The sequence below is a fragment of the Silene latifolia genome, chromosome X, assembly GCF_048544455.1.
Source record: "Silene latifolia isolate original U9 population chromosome X, ASM4854445v1, whole genome shotgun sequence".
Classification (NCBI taxonomy): domain Eukaryota; kingdom Viridiplantae; phylum Streptophyta; class Magnoliopsida; order Caryophyllales; family Caryophyllaceae; genus Silene; species Silene latifolia.
The window spans coordinates 308,161,360-308,168,773 of NC_133537.1; the positions used below are offsets into that span (position 1 = coordinate 308,161,360).

Consider the following 7,414-nt stretch of genomic DNA (forward strand, 5'->3'; position numbering starts at 1 on the left):
ACATGTCCCTCAGCTCCACACCTTTTACAGACGAAAGGACCGTCTGAAACAGCATTTACATGGTAAATCCCTCCTTTGGAGGCTCCTCCCAACTCGTACTTGTCAAATCTCGCCGTGAGAGCTTCTAATGCAGCTACAGAAGGAGATTCAGCAGCTCTCCTTTGATTTCCCCGGGAATTCCCATACTCAGCTTTGTGGGTGGCCAAGTCATCAATGATCTTCCACCCCTTAGTCTCCCCTGTATTCTCCTGGAATCTGCCATTAGCCGTCGCGTCCAGGATATCCCTCTGATCGTCATAGAGCCCATTGTAGAACTGATTGCATAGGCTCCACTTCTCAAACCCATGATGTGGAATGGTTCGCACCAGTTTCTTGAAACGGACCCATGCCTCATGAAAGTTCTCATCAGGCCCCTGTTTAAAGCTCGTGATTTGAGCTCTAATGGCATTCGTCTTCAAGGCAGAAAAATAATTCTTGTAGAATGCCAAGGCCAAATAATTCCAGTCGGTGATCCCATTAGCAGCTCGGTCTAGATCTCTGTACCACTCCCTTGCAGCATCGCGGAGTGAGAATATAAACGTAGTCTCCTTTATCTGGTCCTGGGTCACACCGGTCGGCGGGGGTATAGAGCAGCAATAATCGATAAATGTCTCCATATGCTTGGCTGCATCTTCATTTGCAGCTCCCCCGAATTGGTTTCTCTCAACCAAGTTGATATAAGAAGGCTTCGGTTCGAATTTCCTATCAGCTCCCGGTAATTCGAACCCCTTGTATAGGTTTTCAGTTGTCGGCTCAGAGTGACTTGCTATAGTTGCTTCTTCAGCCATGACTTGAAATTCTGGAGATGTGACTGTCTCAGCTGAAGAAGTGGAAATGGGTGATGAAGGTGGATCCTCCTCGTATAGCTCGTTCTCGTAGTAACTAGACAGAGTACTCAGCTCTTCCTCTGTCGGCAATATCCCAGATGATCGTCTCAACTCACGCAAGGTCTTCTCAATCTCGGGATTGATCGGTAGTAGTTCACCACCCTGTGACCTGAGCATAAGAAGAAACAACAAAAAGAATATGAGAATAGTTTAAGGAACGACTGTCCCTTAAACTAAGAAACAGACTAAAATAAAACAACTAAAAATTAGAACAATTGCCTCCCCGGCAACGGCGCCAAAATTTGATACCCGTCGTTGTGAGTACCAAAAATAAAATTTGTAAAACCTATCAAAACTAACAAAAGCTAGTGGTAACAGGGTCGAACCACAGAGAGGCAGATGTAATTTCTAGTTGTCTAATTTCGGTCTAAGGTAACAGTGTGTGGGGGTTTGATTGAATTGGTCTATAGCTAATGAGGAATAAAATAAAGTAAACTAAGCAAACGGATGAAATCAAATATAAAAAAGGGTACTAGGATGGTCAGTTCACTATAGTTTGGCGGCAGCATACTAAGTAGGTCTAAATCAAACACGTGAGACGGGAAAATAAGAGGTCCTTTCGGTCCACTCTCACAGGTAGCATCTTTCGATCTCGCTAAAGGTCCCTAATACCACTAATACTGACTTTCGTCCTGAAAAGTGACTCAAAAGGCTAAACTAGCATATCTTTCGATCTCGCTAATCTAGTCGTCTTAATTAGGTAGGCTATCTCCCTTCCCTATCTTTCGATCTTTATTGGGTCGGTCAAATCCTAGGTATTCAACTGGTCGCGTGCACTCGATTCGTTAAACAGAACAATTAAAACAATTAAAACGAAACAATCTCAGCGTGACCAGTCGATCGACCAGGGAACCCAGTCGATCGACCGGCATGCGATTTCAGGCCATGTTAAATCTAATGCCGCCTAACCTACAGATCCCCTACATCCTAGCACAATTAATTTAGCTACTCATACTAGGAATGATAACAACAATGAAATTAATAAAATTAACTACTGAATTCATGCTTAAATTAACGGAATAAAAGGCTAGCATAAAACGATAATTATGGCTTCGGGAAACTAACTAACAATTCTATACTACGAACAATAATAAAGTGATAAACTGAAAAAAGAACAGAATAGTACCGGACGGAATTTCAGAAGAAAGATCAAACCAAAAGCGAGAGTAAATTGTATGAAACAATATCCCGAACCCTAATTTGATATTCTAAAACTGATAAAGAATTTAACGAAAACTGAATGTATAAAACTGGATGCGTATTCTGTAAACCTAACTTACGTTATATAGAATACAACGTAATTCTTATTCCAAAACCTAATGTACTATGGGCTTCAAATTCCTCGATCTTTCAATTCACGTCAGAATAACGGTGTGGTCGATCGACCACTGAAGCCGGTCGATCGACTGGGCATACTGAACAGTAGCTTCTGTTTGTCGTGGGTTGGTCGATCGACCAAGAAGGCCGGTCGATCGACTGGTTTAGCTGATAGTCCACTTCTAACTTCTCGTGGATTTGTCTTTCGGGCCTCGAAATGTGCACCAAGCTCGTTCCTTGAGTAAATACTTCACGTCAAATGCAGTGCAAGGTACTCGGGGACGGATTTGGCTCAATATCTACTCATTTCCGCATAAATCTGCAATATCACATGAAAACGGGAAAGTAGACGAAACGGGGCAAATAGTAGCATAAAACTACGCAATTGAGCTCTGAAATGCGTATAAAATAGGGTGTAAAATATCATATTTAGGACACGCATCAGTGTTTATTCATAATTACAAAAAATTCTTAAACTCTCTTAAATTCCAACTAAAACCCATCAAAACTTGATCAAATCATTCTATTAATGATGAATAATCAAGGTATGTGTCTTATCCTTGCTTTAATTCTTGTATTTGCTTGATTTTGATCGAAAAAAATTAGGGTTTTCAACTCAATTATATCAAAAATTTGGGCCTTTCCCCCAATTGGATTTGCCTTGTAAAATTGACATTAGAAATGGATAATTGGTAATGTTAGGAACATAACCATGTATTATTTTTGAATTTTCATCAAGTACTGAGCATTTGAGTGAAATTGAGACGGTTTCTCAACTATTTCGAAAATCACTTCAAAAATGGCCTTAGGATTGCCCATTTTTGATGAAATTTAGTTTTTGGAATCCTTGTGTAATGGGTAAACTTCCTAACATTTCGGATTTTTGATTTGTTACGGCTTTTTCAGGACACTTTTCTAGGGCATAATCGCCATTATAGCGAAATGCTGCCGAAATTTCAACTCAAACCCATGAATAGGCTTGGACTTAGACTTAAATTGACCCAATTTATCACAAAAGTGGTTGGGTTTTGAAATAAACGACCAAAGATGGCGAGAAAAGGCCATTTTTGGGGCTTTAAAGGCTTAAAACCACCTTCACCGAGGCTCGTCGTCATCTGACGCGGCCTAATTTACTTAATTTTTCAAGTGACATGGCTTCTACGTCAGGAAGAGATCCCATGGACGTGGACACCGAATTCGACCCTTATCTCATTCTCGAGGAGGTGGTCGAGGAGGTTTTCGAGGAGGTCGTCGAGGAGGTCCAGAGGCGGGCCAACGTTGGACGAGGTGGTCGCCAGCTAGCGGGGGCACCTGAGTGGGCTGAGAAATGGGATGGTCGACATCTCATTTGGGCAGCGGAGAGCCACCTGTCTTACAGGACGGGAAGTAGCTTGGTGAGTTTCGAACTTATTATTTCCTCATCATTTTTCCTTATTCATTTGCCGTTTCATTTCTCTTTTGCTTTGAGCTAAAGATAACTTTACATCGAATGGATACAGGGGGCCGGGAACATGAGGTCTTTTTCCGGCTATACGACGATGATGAAGACCTATAGAGTTTTGGCGGAGGAGAAGGCTATCATCGAGCTAGGAGCCTTCGGAGCTTTGGTGGGAGCGTGGAGGGCGATCAAGGAAAGGAAGCTTCGGGCTAACCTTTGCCTGATTCGAGCCTTCCTTGATCGGTATTGGGATACGACCTCGACCTTTTACATACCTTTCGGGGATGTTGGGGTCACTCTAGAGGACTACGGCATGATCTCTGGTCTGCCGTGTGGAGAGGAGGCTGTAGTGTGGCCGTTGACGGCCATGAGAGTGGACTCGGCCGAGGCGAGGAGACTGATTGGTTGGAACTTGGCAGAGGGTGCTGCCAGCGTTCCCGGGTTAGTGCCGAGCACTTACGTCAGGGACTACTTTGCGGGTAGGACCCCGGCGATGTTGATGATGGATGGGAGGAAAGTGGCTCCTCCTGATTGTAGTGCAGAGTAGAGGGCTCGTCTGTAGCTCTGGTGATTCTTGTCTTCGCTCTATCTCGGAGACAAGGGGAAGAGGATATCGACGAAACTTCTTCTGTTCCTTTATGACTTGAGTGACCTGGGTCGGTGGGATTGGGTCACTCCTGGCTTTGCGGTCCTCACTTGCTACATGAGGGCCATGGTTCGTCCTAAGTTGATAGAGACGGGGACTTCTCCTGCTACTGTCGGTCCTGGACCGCTGTTGGAGGTATGAACCTTTATTGTGTATCATGAAATATCATTATCGACTGTCTTGTTTTACAGGCGTGGGTGTACTCCTACTTTCCGGGCTTCGCGCCCTAGAGGACGGAGCCTGAGCTGAGGGCTTACCCAGTTGTGAGGAACTGGGTGGTGTGTCGTAGGAAGAGTCAGCGCTCTTCTTATGACGTTTTTCGACGTGGCGTGAATGCCTTGAAACCGAGTGACGTAAGTATATTCAATCACTTTTCCTTTATTGTTATTCATTGCTTTTAGAAGTGATCATAAGAATGACCCCTCTCCCGCTTAGAGCCGATCATAGGAATGACCCCTCGTTTTCTTGTTTTAGTGGGTGCCCAGACCTTGGGTGGACTACTCCAACGCTCCGGCCTTCGTGGCTGAGGTCCTTCGTCCTAGGAGCTCGAGTTGGTTGCTGCTGTGGACATCTATGGGTCCTGTGTGGTACCTGGACGAGCGCTTGACTCGTCAGTGCTCTCATGACGCTTTCACGGTTCCCATCGATCCTCCACGAACCATGTTTAGGGAGCCATCGGACGCTGAGAGTGAGGCTGACTTGGGGGATGTTGGTGGTGACGCTCTTCTCCTTCCTGGTGAGAAGTACTCTATGTTTGTTCTCCAGAGGCTGGCGTACTGGTCGATCGTGGTAAGTATTTTTCCTTTTTTTTGAATTGATATGACAAGCGGACGAATGATCGTCGAATAAAGAATTCATTTGAACTTTGTAGGAGATCGAGGTGGCAGGCGTCGAGCCCCCAGCGTACCCGGAGACCCTTGAGTACACCGACGCGGTGGGGATGACGACGATCTCCGAGATCCGTGACTTTGGCGAGGAGGTGACAGACGCTGGCTTGGAGGAGTGGCAGCACCTAGTGAGGAGGGCAAGCCCCCAGCTTCGGTTATCTTTTGCCCTCTTTGTTGCATAAGAATGCATTTTGTTTTTTTATTGAAAACCTTTTGTTTCTTGAAATGCAGGTGGCGTCGTCACAGAATGTGGCGCTATGGAGGGTGGCCAACCGGCTACATGCCACGGCCATCAAGGCGCTTGCAGGTGGCCGAGGACGACATGTATGAACCTCTCATTCTCTTTATTTGAATGTTTGTCGTAATTTCTCGCGTTTTTGTTTGAAATAGTTGAATGAATTTATTGAAATGATGCATTTCTTTATCACTCGGAGAGGGAGCGTGACCTGGAGCGTGATACCGTCGCCAGGTACCAAAAATAAAATACCTAAGTACAACTAACAGAAGTCAGCGGTAAATAGGGTCGATCTCCACAGGGAGGCGGTCACTATCTACTTATCAATTTAGTCCGTCTGAGGTCACAAGATGGGGGTTTTAATTGATTTAATTAAACTACTGAAATAAAGGCAAGAGGAAATAAAAAGAGAGATTAATAATATGAAAAGGGGACTAGGATGTCGGGTCATCAATGATTATCAGTCAATTGCAGCTAAGGCCACAAATCAGTCAGTTGTATCGGTCTAAGGGGCAACGAATATCTCCTTCCGGTCTCAATTCGCCCTAAAACACTAATAGCTTAGCTTCCGCCCTCACTAAAGTGCCCTAATGCTCACTGCAGGTCTCACCCCTTCCAACCTTCCGGTCTAGGTCAAGGCTTACCAATATTAAATAAGCTAATTGTGTCGACTCAACTAGCAGGATACAATTAAAGCAGCGATAAACAACAGAGACATAATAACAACGACAGATCTGCAAACTAATTAGCAATTAACAATAATCATCGACTCCCCTAATCCTAGCAGAGAGAATTAGCTAAACATAATAAAGGGAGGAACAGAAATGAAAAGAGAAATAAACAAAAACATAAATAAAGGAGAGAAGGGAAAGAGAGAAAGTTACAGTGAAAAGAATCCGGGAAAAGAGCAAAAATGAAAAGAATGTTTACAGAGAAAGAGTAAGGAGTGGCGTCCTAAGAAGAGTCGAACCCCCCATTAACCTAATTATCAAAGCTTAAATAGGAAAACCAAAGTCTATCACAAAATTAAGCCTAACACGGGTTAATTAATCCCGCGTAACATCAAAACCACTCGATCGAGTAAATGTAAGCTCAAACCACTCGATCGAGTAGAAAATCTACTCGATCGAGTAAACCTTAAATTGAATCTACTCGATCGAGTAGAAAAGGGACTCGATCGAACACAATTGTACTCGATCGAGTACTTTCCAGCGCACAATTCCTACTTCGCGCACTGAACTTCAAACGGCTGCCATTTCTTCGTTACTTGGTCAAACATGGCATTTCTAGTGGCGTTGGAAATATAAGAGGACAAGCTTTCATCTCCAATTAGAATAACCTGAATATCCATTGTAGAACTCGAGATATGGCTCTTCAAAATAGGTACTAACAATTTGAAGTTCTTCCTTTGCTCGCCTAGCTATCTTACTTCTTTTTGCATCTCAAAACAGCTACATTCCCGCTCCAAATTCACTCTTCCTCCAAATGCATGCTAAACAGACGGTAAAAGGCTCGATTTCACTATTTTCTGGTCCATTCCTGCAAATAGAATAAAACATACCAAAGTAGCATATTCGGGGCATTTCGTAGCATAAAACTACGATAATAGCATAGAAATACGTGCATAAAAAGGCCAAAAAGACTATATAAAATGCACGTATCAGAGCGTGAGCTATCGCAGTCTCAGGAGGAGAGAGCTCCCCTGTTGAGGGAGTTGGAGGTCCGGGACGCTGAGATCGCTGCCTTCGAGGCGACGGTAGCCGAGCAGGAGTAGCTGCTTTTCTTTCTTTTTGTTGTCGGTTGTCTTATATATACATTTGTACATTTTGGACCTCATTTTAGACTTTTGGATCTGTTTTGGGAGAGAGCCCCTCCAGTTTGATGTATATATTGCATTTTTTATATATGATGGCCTGAGTGCCTTTGCTGCTGGGTTGTCTGTTTGTTCCCGCAGGTTAGCTTAGG

General features: G+C 43.9%; 1 non-coding gene across 1 annotated transcript; it reads left to right on the forward strand.

Annotated features, from left to right (window-relative positions):
- The first annotated feature begins 339 nt into the window (after window positions 1–339).
- Window positions 340–446, forward strand: LOC141625381 (small nucleolar RNA R71). Its single transcript, XR_012535164.1, has one exon. It is a non-coding gene; the product is annotated as a small nucleolar RNA R71 (small nucleolar RNA).
- Window positions 447–7,414: the final 6,968 nt, after the last annotated feature.